Source organism: Cupressus sempervirens, chromosome 5, assembly GCF_028749045.1.
Source record: "Cupressus sempervirens isolate cs-2001-9-10 chromosome 5, ASM2874904v1, whole genome shotgun sequence".
Lineage (NCBI taxonomy): Eukaryota > Viridiplantae > Streptophyta > Pinopsida > Cupressales > Cupressaceae > Cupressus > Cupressus sempervirens.
Window position 1 is genome coordinate 133915578 of NC_143122.1, and position 23474 is coordinate 133939051.

Consider the following 23474-nt stretch of genomic DNA (forward strand, 5'->3'; position numbering starts at 1 on the left):
TTTTACCTAAGAAGATTGCTCCTCCACTAGTGCTTTTTCTATCATCAATGTTACCTCTGCAATCTGCATCAGTGTAGGCTCTTAGTTCAAACTTTTCACTCCTCTTATAGTGCAAACCAAAGTCATCAGTTCCTTTTAGATACCACAGTATTTTTTTTACTACCATCAAATGATTTTCTCTTGGATTTGAAAAAAATATTGCCACTATCCCAACTGCTAATGCAATATTTGGTCTACTAGGTAAAACATATTGCAACTTTCCAATCATGGATCTATACATTGTCTAGATCACTTTAGCAAATTCATCATTCTTGGATAACTGATGTCCTATTTCCATTGGTGTGTTGACTAGCTTTGAATCTTCTAATCCAAATGTCTTGAGTATCTCCTTGATATATTTTGATTGGGTCACAAATATTCCATGCTTCTATTGATATACTTGCAATCCAATAAAGAATTTGATTTCTCCAAACATTGACATCTCAAACTCATATTTCATTTGATCAACAAAATCTTTGCCTAGGACATCTTTTCCTCCAAATATTATATCATCAACAATGATTTTAGATATCAAAATGTCTTTACCTTTTCTTGCCTTGATATACAAGTTGCTATTGTCATTTATTTTCTCAAATCCTATCTTCACAAGATATTTGTGTAGTCTCTCATACCATTTTTTAGGAGCTTTCTTTAAACCATAAAGAGTTTTGTGCAGTTTGTAGACCATATCCTTGTTCTTGTCATCAAAAAATCCCTTTGGTTGTTCTATGTAGACTTCCTCTTCTAGTATACCATTCAGAAAAGTAGACTTCACATCTATTTGGTAGACTTTGAATCCTTTGTAGGCAACATATGCAAGTAAAGTTCTTACTCCTTCCATTCTTGCAACTGTGGCAAATATTTGTCCATAATCCAATCCTTCTTCTTGTGCACAGCCTTTGCAAACTAATGTAGCCTTGTTTCTTGTGATCTCTCCATTCTCATCAAGTTTATTCCTAAACACGAATTTTGTACCAATTACATTCTTGTTAGCTAATCTAGGAACTAGGGTCCATATTTTGTTCTTCTCAATCAAATCTATCTCCTCTTTCATAGTTTTATACCAGTCATCATCTTGTAGTGCATCTTTCACTATTTTAGGTTCAACCTTTCTTAGCAAACATGATTCATTCCTTATTCTATTCCTTGTCATTGGTCTGGCATCCTTGTCACCAATGATTTGTTCTGTAGAATGGTGTCTTCTCACATACTTAGCTAACCTTGGTTCTGTCCTTCTTTCCTCATTTGATCCTTCAGCTTCAAATTCATTTTGTTCTTCTCCATTTGATATTTCATCATCTCTCCCATGTGTACTCATTTTAGAGTTAGAATCAACATTGTTTTTATTTTGCAACTTAGCTTCTGAATGTAGTTCAACATTCACTAGTTGTGATTCAGCTGATATTGAAATTTATTATTGATTCACAACTTGATTGGCAGCATTATCTTCAATAGTCATTCCTTCATAGAAGTATACAAAAGATCTATAATCTTCTGATTGCTTGGATTCATCAACTTGGACTTATGCATGCTCATCAAAATTTACATTTGCACTCTCTACAATCTTTTTAGTGTTATTATTCAAACACTTATATGCTTTTCTTCTAGTGGAGTATCCAAGGAATATGCCTTCATCACCTTTTGCATCAAACTTTCCATTTCTAGTATCTTTAAGAATATAACATGTATACCCAAATACTTTGAAATGTTTCACATTAGATGAGTGACCATACCACAATTCAAAAGGTGTTGAATTTGTTCCTTTCTTGACTTGGACTCTATTTAGGGTGTAAATAGTAGTTTTTACAGCTTCTCTCTAGTATTTTAGAGAAACATTTTTCTCCATCATTAAAGTTCTTGCACAGTCTATCAATGATCTATTCATTCTCTTAGCAATACCATTCTATGGTGGAGTTCTTGGTGCTAATGTTTTCCTTTTGATACCTTTGTCATTGCAAAATATCTCAAATTCTTTTGATGTAAACTATCCTCCTCTATCTAACCTTAAGTACTTTAGACTTTTTTCTATTTCCTTCTCAACGCTAGCCACATACCACTTAAATATTTGAAATGCATCATATTTTTTCTTTAAAAACATAGTAGTCATCAACCTAGAATAGTCATCTACAAATAGCATTATGTATCTATCTCCTAGGTAACTTTGAATTTCTATTGGGCCATATAAGTCTATATGGACTAGCTCTAGTACTTTTTTAGAAGTGTATGTTTTTATTTTGAAACTTGACTTGGTCATCTTCCCTAGTTGACATTGTTTGCACATTGTGTTTTTAGGTTTCTTTAGTTTTGGCAACCCTCTGACTCTCTTCTTTTTGCTGATGCTAACTAGATTATCAAAGTTAACATGACAGAACCTTTTATGCCATAACCACACATCATCAAGACAAGTTGCATCTTCCATATCTAGGTAAAAAAAGTTACTCCTAGTTTGTTCACATCTTCCTGTCAGATTTCCATCAATGTCATAGATCTTGGCAGTTTTGTTTTCAAATTCTATTTTGCAACCTTCATTGTCTAACTATGATACACTCAACAAATTTTAATTCAATCCTTCAACATAGTATGCATTATCACATGAGATTTTCTTTGTAATCTTAATAGAACCTTTCCCTTTGTTTTGACATGGAGCATCATTACCAAATCTAACACTATTTCCATTATACTAAGTAAAGGTAATAAACTTACTTCTATCTCCTATCATGTGATGTGAGCATCCATTATCTATGATCCACTTTTTAGTTTTTTTCACACAAGTTACTAGTGTTGTCACTTAATCTTCATCTAATTCATCCTTCATGGCCACATAGACTACTTCATCATCATTCTCATCAGAATCTTCTTCAACAATGTAGCATCTTTTGCCTTTGTCCTTATAATCTCTACTATCATCTTTTCTTTTGTTCTAGTACTTGTTACCCTCTTTTTAGTTCTTCTTTTGTGTACACATAGTAGTAATATGACCTAATTCATTACAATTGAAACAAATGATAGGAAGCTTACCCTTGAATTTACCTTTGCCTCTATGGAATCTTCTAGCCAATAATGCTTCCAATTCTTCCACATCTTCTTCATTTGTGTTGTTGTCACTGGATGCATGATTTTTTTTCTACTCTTCTTCTTTGATGTTTTCTCCTCAGTGTCTTTCAATGTCAACTTGGCCTTGAAAGAAGATTCAATATTCTTAGGTCTATAGTTGTCAAAGTTGGACAATTCAAATGTAGTAAGTCTTCCTACTATCCCTTCAAAAGTTAGTGCATTTCTTGGTACGCATCTCAACTCCTAGATGACAAAAACTCTAATAGAATAGCTAGGGAGCAAAGTTCTTAAATATTTTATCTTAATAGTGTCATCATCCAATTGACCATCTAAACTTCTTATAGCACTTACCACTTCCTTTATTCTAGCAGCATATTTAGTAGCATTCCCACCTTCTTCCATTCTCATATCATCAAAATTTCCTCTGAGACTTTCTCTTTTGGCTCTTTGTACATTTTGATCTCATCCATAGAAATCTAACAAGGCTTTCCACATCTTGAATGTAGTGTCACATCCCTCAATGTTATCAAATTATGCATAGTTGAGAGCAGAGGCAATCGCCAACATTACCTGATTAGGTTCTTTCTTTATCTTAAAATCATCTACAGTAAGAGCATCGGTTGGGTCAACATGTTCTATTGCAATTGAAATTTAGGCATAATCTCCTATGGATCTAAGATGCAACTTGATCAAGCTTTTCCATAAAATAAAGTTTTCCTTGTTCAGGTTGGGAACCTCTCTCTTGGACATCTTGATCTTCCTACTTCTAGTACCTTCAAACTCAATCAGTAGATAACTCTGATACCAATTGTTAGAAAAGCTTTAGAACAAACAAAATGGGGGGTGAATTAGTTATTCAAGGTCCAAAAGTCCAATTCAAACTTTTTACTAAGTGTAGTGAACCCATTCAACCATTCATTCATTCATTCAAGCTTAAACATTCCTATTCAGTAGGTTATTGTAAATCAACATGAAAGCATAACACATGAAATCAACACATAATACAGTGATTTACATGGAAACCTAATTTGGGAAAAACCACCAGTAACATGCTACTCAATTCTCACCTTTTTGAAGTGATGCCATGTGAAAGGCCTACCCTATTAAAGGCTACAAACACTATTAAATGTGACCTGGTTAAAGGATTTAACCACCCTATTAGAAGTGGGCTTGGTTAGAGGACTTTAGAACATGCACTTGGAATGTCACTCTATTAAAGGATTTATAAATGGCTATTAAACCAACCTAAGTCCATAGGATTTCATTTACCCTAACTGATACAATTGCTAGAGAGTAACAATAAGGGGTTTTGACCTAATTTCAATATACAACTTATCTTGTAGATCTTAGATCACTTCTCAGCTCATATCTCTATCTGGCTTTCATTCTCTACAATACTAATAGCTTGTCCACCCTTTAAGCTTCATCTCCTTGAGTCCCCATGCTCAATTTACTAATGCAATCATCTCTCTGTCTGACCAATTGTTGAAGAAAAGTCTCTATACTCTATTCTTCCTTCTCCTTGAAACCCTTCAACAACTTCAGCAATTTGGCACTTTAGCAATTCTAGCTTCTTGGTCTATGATTCCTTAAATAGAAGTCTAGAATCCTCTTTCCCACTTGATTCTTTCCTTTTTTAATTTTGGTTTGGATGGATTAGGTAGGATTCATTGAATCTAACCCACATTTTGTTTCATCTAGAAACATCTTGAAGAATCCTCTTGAATTCAGCCAAAAATAGTTTACATAGAATTTTGTACCACTAGCTCATCATCCTTATGCTCCATTAGGTTCACAAATTTATAGGTAACAACCATGGCAGCTCAAATCTAGCCAATCTATGACTTTTCACATAATGCAGTAGCTTGACACTATTGGAAAACTAGCACTCGGTACACACTATGTTACTCAACACCCACTATGAATTCACTCGACATTCACTATATTTTACTGGCACTCAACACCTAAAGAAGTTCACTTGACATCTTTGTCTTACTCAGCACACACTAGAATTTTTTGATGCTCGAATCTAACTAAAAATTTTCTCGGCTTGAACTAGCTTGTTCAACACCCACTAATGAACTTAGTTCAAGCTTTGCAGTTAGCCTTGTTACAACTTATAATTCTAGTGTTTCTAGGTGTGACCAACCTTTATAACTTAGAGTATGTTATCAATACATCATTTAACCATTGTCTTAGCTGATCCTTGCACTTCATTACAAAACCATAACTCAACCTTTCCCTTAGGTGTTCTTGTTACATCTTGTTGATCAAATCCTCTTCATCAATCAACTAAGTGATAGTACTTGGATCTTATAAGTAATTGCCATTCCTACAATTAACAGGTTTGACATCAATGACAAAACAATGATTGAAAACATTTGTTATCAACCAACTTCCTTCCTTGCAACAATCTTCCTCTTTGATCTTCAACAATGATCTTTTCAATCAAATTTCCAAGAAGTATATCATTAATTATAAATTCATTGTGTATGTGTAATAAATGTGTGATTTCTATTTATAACCATGCCTTTACCTTTACTCATTATGCATTTTAGAATTAATTTTATCAGGAGGTTGCAGGGTATTTATTGAGTAGAACTAGATATTGAGAAAACTTCCCCTTTAAGAAGTGTCGTTGAACCTGCAATTGATACGATGACAGTGTCTTAAAAATTGAACTTGAAGATAAATGGTTCCCTAGCTATCGAGTTTGAGAAAGCTCCATATTGTGTAGAGTCGCATATAGAGAAAGGAAGAAAACTTATAGACATGTCCATTATTAAGAATGGGTATGCATTAATATTACATTTATTTTTATTATTTTAAAATGTCAAAGGACTTGGAGATTTTTGTCTCATCTACATTGATGAAGCATCTTATAGTTGTTGCACAGGCTAAGCAATATCAGGAATGATCAATAATTATGTCACAATTTTTTGAATGAAGAAACTAAAAATTCTATACCTATTTTTATGTCAAGCCTTTCACCAATCTCAAAAACTAGTTTACATTATTGATCACCTCATCAATTACATCTTGTCAATGTGCTACATGGGGATGTTAAAAAATCCTTTGTTGGCATGAAATCTAGAAGGCCTTAAGGAAATATTGATTAGTGGGGTTCAATAGATGAAACAAATCTTACATCAAGTAAAGATAGTAAAACTCGATCTAGTTAGAAGTCTATTGGAGGAATGCTTAGTAGAGAAACAGAAGCAACTATTGTAAGGGACACTTTTGAAGGAATACCTGAAACATGATTGAGAAAAAGGAAAGGTATTGCATGAGAAACATGCCATGCCATTAATGGTGCTAAGTATTCCATTGCCAATAAGGTAAGCTTTATGTCTCATTGACACTATTTTGTTAACTCATAAGTTTCTTTAGTTACTTACAGATGCAATTTTATGTTGTAGTAAATATTTTTCTTTAAAATAGATGATATGATCTCATCATTAAATTGATGTCTCTATTCCATGAAGAGTCTCTTAATTAGAAAACCTTAAAAACTAGTCAAAACATCCTTGAAATAGTGGAACATCTAAACAAATCTCCATTACAATAAATGTGTTTGAACATTCCATGGCATTTGTTTTCATTGTATGTGATGTCTTTTGACTAATCACAAACCTTATTTTACTTCCATTGATGCACTCAGGAATAACTACTCTTGTATTTATATACATGATGACCATCTCATTGCATTATTTTGATTTTTATAGACCCCCTTACTGTCAACAACATTGCCTTCGATGATTGAAAGCAGTGTCTCTGTATCATCTTTAAAACCATTTCTTTATATCACCAACAAATGAATTTCTCTAGAGACACAAGTATTTAAGCTACAAAGAAAACTTTGAGAACATTATACCGGATCTCAACATAGCTAATTAAACTTGAACTTGTTCTTATTCATTAGTCTTAATTTTAAATGCACTTCACTTAAAAAATTTGGAACACATGGAACTGGCTAGACTAAGTTGTTTGACTATATTTTTCCTCACCATTTAATCTCAAATGCATTATGTACTAGAGTTTTTGTCAATTCAGATTTTCATAATACTTAGTTAGAAATATAGTCAGAACATAGTTTTAGGGCAATAATAGAGTCAGTTTGATAAATGTGTATTCAATACATTAAGCACATATAGAGATCTGGTTTGATAATATTTTCAACACGTGTATTTAGAAATAGTTGGTTTGATTCAATCCACATGTGTATTAAGCATAGAACTCATATGTGTATTAAGCACAGAGACAAAACTAGTACATACCCTATTTGATACTTCCATCCAATTCAAATTTAAAACAAACAAAACAATTATAGTCTACAATTATATTATTGGCAAATGAGATGTGGACAAAAATCATGTAACTATTTTATTTTCCTTTAAGCTGCATGTTAGGAATTAAATGATCAATGAGATATGAACTTGCTTGTAAATGATAAGATAACTGATGTAAAAACCAACAAATTGTGAAGTCTATATATAGGCTCTAATACAAAGGTAAAAAAATTTTAGGTCTTGAGAAAGATAAATGAAATGTAATTAAATATGAATAAAAGACCATGAAAATAAGCCAATTTCATTAAAAGAGATGATTAAATTTTGTGAAACTATAGAATTGAAAGTAGCTTTCAAATGAAGAAAGCACCCATTCCCTAAATCATTTTTTGTTGTTGAAATTGTGCAATACACCAAAATTCTGGTTAAATATTCTATCATACCAAACTTGACCTTGTAACCTCATAGGAAAGGAAACATGCAGCATTAGTAGGAACACTTCTAGCAATGGTAGGCCTAAAGCCCTTGTACAAACCTTTGATCCCTTCAGAAGAAGCAATTTTCTTAAATGCATCAATTGGGCCAGAGTACTTTGGCTAGTGCTAATTATTAACCTAGATAACACTCTTCATGACATCAATTGGATATATAGCTAACCAGAAAGTAGCACCAACAAGCCCATATAACATAAGGAGAGCACTTTGGCTCAATCAAGAAGTATCTTGTCCTCTAGCCAAATACTATTGTATTCTCTCATAGACACTAAACATAACTACATTTCTAGGCACTTCTCATGCTAAAGTAGGAGTGAGACCCTTAAATAGTCTTAAAATCCCTCCCTTAGACTTTAAAACATGTTTTTCTACACTGAATGGTCCATCGTATTTGATGGATGTTGCTACTACTATGGATGCACCTATTTTATAGGAATTTGGAAGGGCTTAATATAAAAATCTTATGCTAATCTTTAAGGGAAGACAACTGATTTATGAGTAATATATTATCGCGTGTATTAGTAGGGCTCAAATGACATACAAATGAATTTCATTCGACTATTATGGTTTAATCCCCGATTCCATGCAATGTCAAGGTTGATTCTAATGGGTTTGAACTTTGAAAGAAATCTCAAGATTTCTATGCACCATGTTGGATGCTTAATAATGAATATTTATTTCCCATTATATAAAGAAATCATCAATAGTTCATCTCCATGCTTGAAGCCTCCTGATGTACACCATCATTTATTATCAAGAATGATGAAGTTTACACCAATCACATCATAGTACAACTACATCAGTCCTTGTGATGCATGATTGTTAATTCTACAAATGCAACCAATTAATATATAGTTAACTTTGAAGGTGGCAACCTAGAAGCATACAAAGAAATTACCAAATGAGAAAATTGGAAAAAAATTTCCTTTACCTATTGTTGTCCTAGCAGTGGTAATTGTAGTAGCTTCTCCAGTGGCAAGAGACCTTTGAGCTTGCAATCTACACTTCACTAGCTTAGTTGGGCATGCTAGAATTGACACAAAAATGCCCATCCCTACTTCACAAATTACCTACTATTGCATAGAAAGGGGAATCCTAGCTGCTTTTCTAATTAAGGCTTCCATCCATCCTCTTTTAGCAAAGAGAACTACATTTAGTGTTGCTACTGTAGCTAATAAAGCTCCCATTCCTTTGCATAGGCCTCAAGGGCCCTCTATTTTAGTTGTCTTGTTTATATAATATGATCACTAGAGAGAGGTAGGAAACCCTCCACCATGATGATAAATTTAAATTTTCATCAGGGATCCTCTATCTTGTCTACAGATGTTCTTTTCATTAAAAATGGTTGGAGATAGCATAATCAAAATCGCAACGTGATAAGCTTAAATCAAAATCATAATGACCATTACAATGAAAGTAGCAATTGAGAAACTACTCATATCATGACAAAACATAGTTATTTATCACTAATGACAGCATTAGAATGATTTTAAATAGATATTCAGATGAGACCTTTGGGCTAAAAGTTTCTCCTTTTACTAATGTTAAGAAGCTTGTGTAATTTTAGATAGTTACATAGATTAGACATTCTTGTAGGATGCCACTTGCTCACTCTTGAAGATGCTATACCTAAAATACTATTGGGAAACATAAGCTACTTCCCTATGATCTCATCATCATTTTCTCTTTCATGTAATAGATCTTACTAGCATGAAAGGATGTAAGCCAACAACTTATGCTAAGCCAATTAGAGGTTTCTAAATCATTGTTTTCATTCTCTTAATCTTTTACTTACCATGTTAGCATCTTTATAATTCTAATGTATCTAGTGCCTATTGCTTTGGAAAATCATTTTATTTTCTATAAACAAATTCTTATTCCTCAGTTGTTTAATAGTGCATAGGTGAGCTTTCACTTGACTATACAAGGTCTTACATTCATTCCTACATTGGCTAGAATGCCAAGATAACACCTAGCACTATGAAACTATTCAATCATTGTTGTATATTACCAATGAGGTGAAGCTGCAATAAATATCTCTACACATGGGTCAATTGAACTACAATGTATCTCTTTTATTATGTATATAAAGTTTCTAAATAAAATGAAACTCAATAGGAAAAAAATTGAAAAACCTTTTTTTTTTTTTTCTCAAATTTGATAAATAAATCTAAGATCTTCCCTTTTGGTGTATGGTTCTCTCTCATTGTCTCACTTTTGAAGAAAAATGTAGCAACCTTCAACTTAATGTTCTTTTGGAATAAAAAATGTTGTTTTACTCACTCATGTTTTTGAAATGAGGCAAAAAAAAAAAGCCTATAAGATAATAAGATCAGGTTCAATTATTGTCCTCTTTTTTGGACATTTGTTCTTCCTTTGGCTCTACTTCTTGGTCTAATTCAATGGTCATTCCTTCTCCAACTACTTGAACCTCTATCTTAATGGGTTCCTCAACATCTTTATCCTCTTTATTGTCATACTTTTACTCAAATTCATCCTCTTCTTACTGCCTTATCAATTCCTATAGTCTCTTTCCTCCTTCTTCATTCTTTTTTAGCCTTCATCACTTCTATCACATTTACTTTGAATGCTTTCCTTCTTTCCTTCATAGCCTTGCATGTTGAAATGGACTCTTATTTATTTAAAATACCAATAGCCCCATCCATAGGGCTCCTATCATCACAAATATTCTTTGCATTTTCTAGTAGCAGATCCCTTGTAACAGCATTGGCACTCCCCTAAAGAACAACTTGAGCACCATCATTTCCCTAAGGTGTGTCACTAGCCTTGGAATTCAGGTTAAAACTAGAATTAGATGGTTTTGAAGAGAAAATAGAGCTATTCAACCATTTAGGAACTCCTTTCACTTTTCTAGTCTGCTTGATTTTATCAGTGGTTGTTACTTCATGCCCTGGTGGATAAATCAATCCCACAATTAGGACATCATGATCTTATTTTTCTTCCAGTCTGACATAGTGATACATATCATATGTGTCCCATGAATTGGCTCTTCTAGTACACTCAAATTCATCATTCCACCATTAAAACAAGAGTGTTTTCAAATTTCATTCGAGGAGTAAATCTTAATAAGGTTTTTAGTACCTATTTGTAGAATGCAATAAGTGCCAAAGTAATGTTTTTATTCCAACTTACTTAACCGATCCTTTAGGAACTTTCAATCCAATAACATAGGTCTTGTTTGGTGATTGGTGAGCATGAAATACCAAGTTGTGATTTAGAGGATAATTTGTGGCCATCACAATGATACCAGCCACTAAGACCCCCCAGTAGTTGCTCACCCAAAAAGTAGTACTTTTTGCACAAATGGACCAATCAACAACCAAGAAAATGAAAAAATGAACAAAAGAAAATGGCTAATGGTGTTCATGGTGATTTGTTTTGGTATTCATTTTGATGGTTTGATTTGTTAATGATGGGATCGATAGCCTAGTTTATGAGAAATTTTTGAGAACATAACCAAGAGAATTGGTACATGAATATCTTGGCTCAAAATTTATGTTCTTGCTAATGTAGTTTATGGTAAATATTTTGTGTGTTACCTTTGAAGATGTTTGAATTGTTGGTTGTTTTACGCTTAAACTACAACTCATACATGCATAAGTCAAATTGATTATTTAGTTTAAGATAAGAAAACAAGCCTTTCTTTAAGAATTACATATGTGAGATTATTGAAGAGGTGTGAGATTTAATATTATGCAAGGTTCTATACATTTTTCAGTTGTTTGTAGTATTTTAGGTTTGATAATACAAAATCTATGTAACATGAATTTTGTGCCTTATTTTTCACATGCATTCAACAATGAGATTGAAAGCCATTTACATTTACAAAAGCTCTTGATACCAAAACTTGATTTCTCTTTCATACTTCTTTAGCTAGTGGTTTGATTTTGGTTGTATAACTATTTCTTAGTAGATCTCTAGCATTGTAAGGAATAATTGTCCAACCTTTGCATGAAAAGGTGATATGTTGTATGCTACTATTTCTAAATGATCAGATAAATTAGAGGAAGCTTCATCTGAGACATGCAGTTGAAAACATTCCTATGTTAATTAGCCTTGGTGTTGGTTTGGTTTTGTGGGTTTGGTCAGAAAAAAATAATGTTTGGAATTGTCCATACTCCATAAAATTCATTCCCTTGGTTGGTAGGCATTGTTATTCATATGATTAAACTAAAATATCAAAATGGGAAAATGTTCCAAAAAATGTGATGGGTTTGTTGTGATAGGAACAATTAGCTTTTTTCCTTTTTTGATCATTGTAGACATCATTTGTAAGCACTTTTATGTATATGCACTGAGATAAAGTGTCACTCTTGCATTTTAGGTTCATGAACATTGTTTTGAGATAGTTGTACATGCACTATTTTTATAAAACACCATGGGGGCATAGTTGTTTGTTATTTTTGGCCTTTTTCAAGTGAGTGTCCCTTCCACAACATTGGCCCCATGCAACATCAGTGTGTCCATGTCTTTATAGGTGTTTGTACCTCTCCCTCTCTCGTCGTTCTTGGTTCTATCTGCAAGGGATTTTGGCCCACCTTCTTAGTTGCCTATCATCTTACCCCATCTACATTAAGGGGGGGTTATATTGTTTCTCTAATGCATCCTTGGTTTGATGGTTCGATAATGTGAGTTATGCATTCAGTGGTTGATCATATATATGAGGTGATTACAGTGGCTAGCTACCTATGCATCTCAGTGATATGGGTCATCTACCATATAGACATGCTTGATTCATGCCTTCTTCTTCTTCCATGGAGGTTCTTCAAATTAGTAGTTTCTTTCTAATGATAGATTTTGTGCCTTCTTCATGCTTTAGTGATGCTCTTCATGATCAATTTTTATTCCTGTTTTAGGGGACATTCCCCTAGTTGGAGGCTTCTTCAGTTCTTCACTAGATTGCCTATTTTTGGGGGAGGGTTTTTCCCATGTGGTTTTCTCTCTTTCTCCATTTTTAGAGGTTGCATCTCTTTGCATTGTACACGGGTACCTAACATAGCCTTGTTTTCGGGACCCATTTTGTATTTTCATCTTAGTTTTGTGAGCTTAAGGCATTCCCCTAAGTTGAACTTAAGGGGGGGGGGGGTGTTAGTGTAAATAATTAATTATTTATTCTATTTACTTAAGCTTACTTAAGTTAATGAATTTATTTAATATTTAGTAGTTAAAGGTTTTAGTGATGAGTTTTTGACAACATGGGAGTTTTTTCCCTTCTAGCATGTTCCACCTTTTTGTGGATGTTTGGTTGTCAACCTTATCTTCTACCTCTTTCCAACTTGTTCTACAAGCTTCTATGAGGCCTATATATTTGAGCTCTCTCATTTTATTTTCTCAACACATTTTTATTGTAAATGCATTTTAATTGTTTTGCAATATGTTCTCTCTCATGTCCACTTAGGGTTTTTCCAAGCTCCACCTTTTCCTTCTTGGTTTCCCTTCGATGGGTTATTTTGCATGTAGGTGATCTTGGCGAGCTGTGGAGTTGGATTTCATCAACTTCTATAGATATGGTGACAAGAGTAATGGAAATGCATCCTTATGGGGTAATGATAATCATATCTATATCTCATGGGAAAAATTGGGGTTAAATACATCTACAAATTTTTGTCATGATGCAGGTGCCTCTACACTATAAGTTTTAACAACTTGTTTCTAATTATAATTTATTTAATTTTAATGACATTTATATGACTAATTTTTATAGGCTTGGGCCTATGGATAATGAAGTAAAGCCAAGGAAGGTTGGCCAAATAAGAAGACATCAGAAACCAAATGAGAGTACTCGTCCTGAAAAAGTAAGCTCATTCACCATGCTCTTTTCTTAAATTCAGGAACAAAAGGCTTTCTACACATCAAAATGATGATAAATAAGTTACAGCATATGGAAATCAAATCATTTTCCTATAGATTGTGGCAACTTTGCAAAATAAAAGCATGTTGTTTGTGTATATGAGCAATGTTAGTATGCTAATAGAAACCAAATTTAAATAAAGCTTCTACAAACTAAATAAAATTCATAAACTTCAAGATATACTAAGATGAGCTCTCAATTGAGAATATGAGCCATTAATGGACTCTCTCAATAAGAAGCTCTCTTTTTGAGTAGCTTTGTTTAAATACATAAGATGTATGCTCAAGCTTTATGCTTCAAAAAGGGCTTCAAATGGAGTTGGAATTTGGGTGTGAGTGTATGGTTTTGATGTAAAATGGCTTCTTAAAATGGCATTATGACTTTACTTCATGGATTGTGTTGTTTTGCAAAGGGGAAGGATCCAATTTATAGGCAAGAGGCTTGAGGGATTGAGGGCTAAGACGCAAGGATGGGAAAAAGCTCATGGAGGGCTCAGATTGCATGAGAGGAGAGCACATGGATTGTGCTTCCTTACAGCCAATCAAGGAGTGACACATGTCACAGGGTGAGAGGATGGAGGAAAGGGGAAGGATGAGTCAAAAAAGGAGGCTCAAGGGATAAAATCTTGATAAAGACCATAATAATGGCTTGTAAGAGCAATAAAAGGGCTTGGAAGAGTCATTTATGGCCTAGTGGGCTTCATAAAGTTTTATGGTTGTGATATTTTGAAGGAGATGAGAGGAATATCGACTTGGGCTTGATTAGGAAGGTTTTAAGCTTGCTTAGGATTGTGCAAATGATTAGAGGATGGATTAGGACGGTTTAGGATTAGCTTAGGGATAGGCAAGTGGATGACATTTAATGAAGGTGGGTGAAGGAGGAGATATTTGTTAACTTTGTCTTGGATTAGTAAGTTTTAACCCATGTTTAGAGAATGTGACAAGGTTAGGAGGGGATTAGGATTAGGTTTAAAGACATCTTCTAGAAGAGTCTAGACTTTGGATGAGGATAAAGACTTTCTAGAATAGTCTAGAACTTCCTAGGATGAGGATGAAGACTTTCTAGAAGAGTCTAGAACTTCTTAGGATGAGGATGAAGACTTTCTAGAAGAGCCTAGAACTTCTTAGGATGAGGATAAATTAGATTTTTAGGAAATAAATAAAGTTTTATTTATTTCAAGGGTTTGGGTTGAGGAGATATTTATTAAAACTTTTTTAATAAACATGAGGATTAATATTTAATCTTAATTAAATATTTTGAGTTGGGATTAGGGGTAAGAAATGATGAGATTAGTCTTTAATCAAAATTAAAGAAGGATTAGAAGATTTTGGAAAAGGTTAGTGGTCTTAAGGAAATTGGCCAAGTTTTGGGCAAAAAATAATTTTTTTATTTATTTTGAGTTTTTTGGTCAATTTATTAATTAAATAATTAATAAATAAGGAAATAATGTTTAAATAAGATTTAAACATTTTTGGGAGGGATTCCTTAATTAAATATTTTTAATTAAGATAAAGAGATTTAATGGCATAAAAATAAATAAATAAATTAATTAAATAATTAATTAATAAATGATGATGTCATCAGGAATTTTTCAAAAACTAAAAATACTTTATTTTCTAAAGGTTTTTAGGTGTCTACATTTTTCCCCTCTTTGATGTGATGCCGCAAGTGGCATGGCATCAAAGATAAGAAAATAAGATGCCCAAGGCTAGAGTAGAAGAGGAGAGAATGGACTGCAAGATAATAGAAACCAAATTTAAATAAAGCTTCTACAAACTAAACAAAATTCATAAACTTCAAGATAGACTAAGATGAGCTCTCAATTGAGAATATGAGCCATTAATGGGCTCTCTCAATGAGAAGCTCTCTTGTTGAGTAGCTTTGTCTAAATAGATAGGATGTATGCTCAAGCTTTAGTATGCTATTTTTCACCAGTGGACACTTTATTAAAGGTGCTTGAATTGCCAAGTTTTAACCAGTGGACGCTTTATTTTTCTTTATTTTTTTTGACTTTTTGACTTTGGACTTAGCTGGAATGATTTTGGCTTTCTTCAGTTATTTTGGCTTTTTTGGGGTTTTTCACTGGCTGCTGGAATGTTCAATTTTGTTGCTAGTTGTTGGTACACTGGATGTGTGATTTATGCAATAGATTGGATTAGATGGGATTGATGGTAGGAGATGGAGGGATGAAAAGGTTGGAAAGGAGCTTGAGATGGGGATGCTTGCAAGAGCAACATTGGCACATTTTGGGACGGGTGTGAAAAGAGCATATGGGGGATAGATGGTAGATGCGGGCGTGATGGAGGATTTGTGGAAGTGTGCTTGGGGATATAGGCACCCAAGATGGAGTTAGGAGATGGGGGACATGAGTCATTGGATGGAGGATTAGCAATGGTGGATGCCATTATGCATTGGGTTTCAACTTTTTTCTTTGGGATTCACATGGTTTTGGATTTTCTTTTCATAGGCTTTTGCATTATTTTGCATTCTTTGATTGGATTTTTCCTTTTTGGAGTATGTCTTTTAGAATAGACATATGATTGCCTAGGATGTGGGTTTTTAGCTTTATTCATTTTGAGGTTGGCATTTACATTGTTGTGGTAAGCTTTGAGAAGATGGTTAGGAGAAGCTTTGTGAGATGGAGAGGATATGGGAGAGCATGTAGGGGGATGATGATGGATGATGTGCCATGATATGTGCCTTTGCTGATCTTGCATAGGAATGGAGGGAATAGGATTTGAATGATGGCTGATAGGAGGATGGAGGATGGTAGATTTTGGGACATAGGGACCCAAAATGGATTTAGTAGATGAAGGGGGGATATGGTAGGTTGTTTTAGGTTGCAAAGATGGTGGAGGGGGGATGACATAAGATTTCTTGAAGGAGTGATGGGAGGCTGGCATGGGGGGTTTGGAGATAGGCTTGGTTTGGGTGTGTGGTGTACCAACACCTTTAGATGGTGAGACTTTGCATACATATCCAAGACCATGAAATCCTAGATTTTTTTGTGCAATAATAGGCTTTCTGATTCCTTGCTCTTGTGGTCCTAAACCTTGACCTTGATAATGCCATTGATTGAGCATTTGAACTAGCTAAGGATACTTTTTGCTTGCAAAAAATGGTGGAAGTGCTTTATCAGATGTACTACAATAGGGAGATACTATTCTTAATTCTTCTGTTGAGAGGAGGCCACTATGGATGAATGTAATTGAACCAAGAGGGTATATTATAAATGGTGAAATAGCTTGGATAGGTGGTAAGATGGAAGCATGGAGTGGAGGAGATGGTAGGATAGAATCTTGATTTAGCTGATGGGATGAAAAGATATCCTGCAGTAGAGGAGGTATGGCTTAAGGTTTTGGAGATGGAGGCGATAGTGACTGCACTATGGATGGAAGACATGGTACGATGATATCTTCATTTATGCTTTGGGGGATGTCAGCATGCTTTTGGGCAAGATCTTGATATGATTGGTTTGGAGTGGATGGTGCAATAGGAGGTGAAGGAATGGACTCTTCAAAGGTAGCGGATGGATAGATGGGAGATTCAGTAGTGGAGATGGGTGAGTAGAAGATGGATGCATAAGGGTCATTATGGGAGATTTGGGAAATGCTTGGAGGTGATGTGGATAGGATTTGGAGGGTTTTGATAGATGGTGGGATTTTGATGCTTGTGGGAAGTGGAAGGACTTTAAGCAATTTGATGGATGGTATGGGGATGATAGCTATGGGAGATGGAGGTGATATTATAGATGGGGAAGCTTCATTACTGACTACTTCACATGGTTGGATTAGATGACATGGCTTATCGACTGCTGGAGGCAACTTTTTTTGTGTTTCCTCTAGGATATTCCTTGGAGACTCGTGTGTCGGAGGTGGCGGTGGATTGACAGGAATAGCTAGTGTGATGGGGGTGGAAGATTGGAAGCTTGGTTGATTGGGTGATCGAGGAGAAGCTGGGATATCAGATGGCATGACTAGATAGTTTGGAAGAATGCATGGATTTTGTGGGATGCTTGGGGGAATATTTCTAAGGCTTTCAATATACCTATCATAGTCAACAAGATTTTCATCATCATTGGAATAGGAGGTGGCAAGAGCAAGGACAATATGACTAAACACATCATGATAGGTTTGGGATTTCATGTTTTGATGATGAGTCAGATGGGGATGGGCTCTTGCATATGGATGAACACGGAAGCTCATGGTTGGATTTGGATTAAACATAGATTTTGGATTGGCTGATGAAGGATTTCCTAGGGAGAGTCAAAGCTGTATGACAGACCTAAGGAGGATTGGCTAGAGATTTTTGGATTTCTTGTGGATGGAAGACTTCAAGGGCATGCTATCAAAAAGTGAGAGTTTTGCTTTCCTATGCACTGGATTGGTGGAGATTGTGTCAACTTAAGGATATACTAATGATCCTATGGGCATGACATGAGATTGACCACTCGTGGATCCCAACCTTTAGCTCAAGGTGATGAGGGATAACAAGTGACAAAGCTAGATTACCCTAGACAAAGCTCTGTCAAAGGGATAACCTTGGTGAGGCTGGTGGATTGGTCGGATTGATTGGATAGAAAATTCTAGCAGAATGACAACAACTCTCTAAAGGCTTGGGTGTGATTTTGGATTGGGTTGCTAGCTGGATGGGGGGGATGATTTGGAGAGACTTTGGATTTTGGATTGTTCTAAAGCAAGGAACTAGATAGATTCGGTTGCAGTGGGGGAGCTTGGATGATTTTCCGATGAGGCAGTGACTATGCTAAGTATGCCTTGAGCTGGGAGATTTTTGCTTTTTTGGGATTTTGACCAAAGTTGGCAAACATTCATTCAAAAGCTATGAACAAATAAGTAGACAAAATTTTGGAGCAAGCACGTCAAACACACCAACATCCTAGGAAGCTTTCTACAAGGATGAAATTTGTTATAGCTAGGGAGTCCTCGATATATGCAAGGTACGTGAGGCCCAAATCCATAGATGAAACCAAAAAGATGTCACACAACTGAAAGGAGCGGTAACCCACTTCTCCTCTTTCACTTCTCAAGGGTATAAAGTTCCTTGAGGCTTAGCCTGAGTGACAAAATCTTGATTCCAAGAGAGGTGTCTTTGGATTCACCTCTTAATTTTTATATCTGTCGGAATGCTGGAGTTGAGGTCATCCCAAGGGGTGATGACATCCCCAAGCAGGCCTCCTAAAAAGTGTAAAACAAGACCACATACATGATCTTGGGCTTTAAAAGACACACATTTATTCCAATTGATGATTTAGATTTTTTAAGCTATGACTGAAGACACTTGTGATTATGGCATACAATGTTCATTCCAATTTGACAGCATCGTCAGCATAATGAAAGTCGAGAGATCATCAACATAAGAAATGCGAGTGCCATTGAAAATGCGTCCAAACCATGCAATGTTCATTGATTGTTAGGCATTCAAGATTGAGTGTGAGTTTGTTTTAAGCATAAAACAAAGATGTGTGAAACTCGATTGCCAAGCGTGTGCCCAGAGGCCCTCCACATCAAGATTTGTCCAATTTTTATGCCCAAATGAAGTGTGAGTGAGATTAATGCACATTCAAGGAATTTTCTAACTTAGAAAAACCACTAAAGACCCAAGTGAGTGGAGTTTGATCTTTTTGGAGCACTTAACACCCTCTTAGGTAGACCCATCCCCATAGATGGCATTGATATTGCAACCAATGGTTAAATTGATGGGTGATTAAAGAGGGTGAGTCCAACTACAAACTTACTCAAAGCATCTTTATTAGTTTTTATAACTTAGAAGATTTCAAAAATGTGGATTCTTTTTATGCCCCAAAAGATGATTATTTGATCTATGGAATTCAAGATTGGATTTGTTGTTTTAATCATGTATTCATAAAAAAAAAAACTTGATTTTAATCCATGGCACTCAAGAGTGATTTTAGCAACATGCATTCAAAGACAAGTGATTAAACATTCAAGTTTTTTCCTTTGAGCTTTCAAGATTGAGATTTTGTGTGTTATTTTAAGAACTTTGAAGTGCTTTGTTTTAACCTTAGATCATTCAAGATTTTTTTGGACTCAAAAGTGAAAATGACTCTTTGGACTTCGGTTTTCATTCAAGATTTTGTGTTCTAGTTTGCATGTTTTAAGCCCAAAAATGATATTCCTAGGTTGTTTTGATGCATGAAAAACCTAAGCAACATTGAAGATTTTGCAACAAGACATTTGTTTGGAACAAATAACAAAGCTTTTAGGACAATTTTTGGCAACCATTTAGGACTCTTAGGTTTCATGAGATTTTTAAAAGAACTTTAAAATATTTGCAAATGAGGTTCATTTTATCCTTGATTGGTGCTTTGAGTTTGATTTAGATTTTAGTGTGCACTTAATGTTGATTTTGAACCTTTTGAAATGGAAACTTGAAGTTCTTTTTAAATTCCCAAAAATGAAGTGTTCCTAACTTTGCATGAATGCATCTAAAACCTTGATGTTGCAAGGATGCAAATGATTGGATTTGTTTAGTTTCACTTGTTAAAAGATTTAGTTTTTTTTTGCAAATTTTTAGTTTTTAATGGATTTAAGAATGATTTAGGGGTTCATTTTAAGCACTAAAAAGAAGTGTGTATGATTTTGCTTCCTTAAAAAAAATGGCCAAGATCTCCCACAAGAAGAAGAAGAAGAAGTATATGGAATAAGAAGAATATAGACAAGAAGAGGAAGAAGAAATCCAAGTGCTTTGTCCACCTATAACCTTAAAAAATCTGCAAACACTATGAGATAGACTATGAGTTCCTTTGTCTTCTTCATGCTCATGTGGACCTACAAAACCAATTTATACAATTCTACCAATCACAAAAACAAAAAAAATTAGCCAAAATTAGCAAATGACATACAAAAGTTGACTAAAAAAGCTAATGAAGATGACCCATGCGGGGTCCCACCGGGCATGCCAAAATGTATATGAGCAATGTTAGTATGCTAATAGAAACCAAATTTAAATAAAGCTTCTACAAACTAAACAAAATTCATAAACTTCAAGATAGACTAAGATGAGCTCTCAATTGAGAATATGAGCCATTAATGGGCTCTCTCAATGAGAAGCTCTCTTGTTGAGTAGCTTTGTCTAAATAGATAGGATATATGCTCAAGCTTTATGCTTCAAAAAGGGCTTCAAATGGAGTTGGAATTTGGGTGTGAGTGTATGGTTTTGATGTAAAATGGCTTCTTAAAATGGCATTATGACTTTACTTCATGGATTGTGTTGTTTTGCAAAGGGGAATGATCCAATTTATAGGCAAGAGGCTTGAGGGATTGAGGGCTAAGATGCAAGGATGGGAAAAAGCTCGTGGAGGGCTCAGATTGCATGAGAGGAGAGCACATGGATTGTGCTTCCTTACAGCCAATCAAGGAGTGACACATGTCACAGGGTGAGAGGATGGAGGAAAGGGGAAGGATGAGTCAACAAAGGAGGCTCAATGGATAAAATCTTCGTAAAGACCCTCATAATGGCCTGTAAGAGCAATAAAAGGGCTTGGAAGAGTCATTTATGGCCTAGTGGGCTTCATAAAGTTTTATGGTTGGGATATTTTGAAGGAGATGAGAGGAATTTTGACTTGGGCTTGATTAGGAAGGTTTTAAGCTTTCTTAGGATTGTGCAAATTATTAGAGGATGGATTAGGATGGTTTAGGATTAGCTTAGGGATAGGCAAGTGGATGGCATTTAATGAGGGTGGGTGAAGGAGGAGATATTTGTTAACTTTGGCTTGGGTTAGTAAGTCTTAACCCATGTTTAGAGAATGTGACAAGGTTAGGAGGGGATTAGGATTAGGTTTAAAGACATCTTCTAGAAGAGTCTAGACTTTGGATGAGGATAAAGACTTTCTAGAATAGTCTAGAACTTCCTAGGATGAGGATGAAGACTTTCTAGAAGAGTCTAGAACTTCTTAGGATGAGGATGAAGACTTTCTAGAAGAGTCTAGAACTTCTTAGGATGAGGATAAATTATATTTTTAGGAAATAAATAAAGTTTTATTTATTTCAAGGGTTTGGGTTGAGGAGATATTTATTAAAACTTTTTTAATAAACATGAGGATTAATATTTAATCTTAATTAAATATTTTGAGTTGGGATTAGGGGTAGGAAATGATGGGATTAGCCTTTAATCAAAATTAAAGAAGGATTAGAAAATTTTGGAAAAGGTTAATGGTCTTAAGGAAATTGGCCAAGTTTTGGGCAAAAAATAATTTTTTTATTTATTTTGAGTTTTTTGGTCAATTTATTAATTAAATAATTAATAAATAAGGAAATAATGTTTAAATAAGATTTAAACATTTTTGAGAGGGATTCCTTAATTAAATATTTTTAATTAAGATAAAGGGATTTAATGGCATAAAAATTAATTAATTAATTAATTAATAAATGATAATGTCATCAGGAATTTTTCAGAAAATAAAAATACTTTATTTTCTAAAGGTTTTTAAGTGTCTACAGTTTGTGGTTATTGCATCTCTCACTTTCTATGTGGTTAATTTTTATCACTTGGTTGAATAGATTATTAGACAATGGATTACTTCCTTTTCCCCCCTAAAGCAAGCTTACAAAAATTTGAGTCCTAGATTAGTATTCACAACTATTACAACCATACTACCTCATAGCCTGAACTAAAAATTTTCTTATACTCTACTTAAATATATGACAAAACTATTCCATGATTGTGCTTTCTTTGCTTTGGAATAGTTCTTCAAATCCTAGAAAAAGTACACTCAATGGTGGAGACCCTATTTTTAATAAATTCTAGCTCAATCAAAGCCTATGTTGCTTGAAATCTTGAATTTTGAAGATAGACAGATGGAAAATTCTATGACTTCTTTGGTGTATCAATCAACTTGTTTGTTTTGTTATTGTTAGTGATTCTTAGTCTCCAACTGTAGTTGTATTAATATTCATATCATCAATAGTGAGACCCTATAGGCTAGTGTTTCCTATTTGGTCGTAGGTATGTTTTGGGGAGTTTGCCTTTGGCCCTACAACTTTTGGCAGTGTTCCTAAAGAGCTGTGACTCTGGCCTTCTTAATTGGTCCACCTTTTTTAGAATTTTCAAGCAATATATTATAGGATTACTAATCCAAACTATACTATTTCTTCCTTGTTTCAAGGTATGAATGATAATGCATAGTGACTCAAAATTTTCATAATGATTTATTTTTTGTTTTTGGTATCATTATACGTGCAACTTTATTTGAAAAATATTCTTTTGAAGTCAAATGCATATATTCACTAATATTCTTCATTGGTGTCAATACATTTAACATTTTATATTATACTATATCACTATATTCCATTAGCAATTCTAGTTTTTTTTGTGATACCTTACCTTCATTGGTGCCAAATCCCATATAAGCAAGTGTAAGGTACAACCCATAGTTGGAAAATTAGGTTGTTGGATTTGTCCTAGATAGGCTGGATCCAGATTTGGATGCAATCCTTGAGGATCCAGGAAGGGTGCTTGATTCTTCTTGTCGATCTATTAGGATCATCAGAGGCTATAGATCCTCAAGCTAGATTCAAGCCATAACTTGAGGATCCATAGGTAGAATTAAGGATTCTGCCCAGATCCTCAAATATCCAAACCACAATCCGATGATCCTCAATGATCATAGTTTCATTTTTTAATTCAGTAATTCAATGTGAATGTGTTGATTTTTTTTATAATCATGAAAATAAATCAATTATCAAG

At 34.4% G+C, this 23474-nt stretch overlaps 1 pseudogene; it reads right to left on the bottom strand.

Annotated features, from left to right (window-relative positions):
- LOC149554859 (mitochondrial carnitine/acylcarnitine carrier-like protein) overlaps positions 1–23133 on the bottom strand; it is a 76897-nt pseudogene extending 53764 nt beyond the window's left edge.
- Positions 23134–23474: the final 341 nt, after the last annotated feature.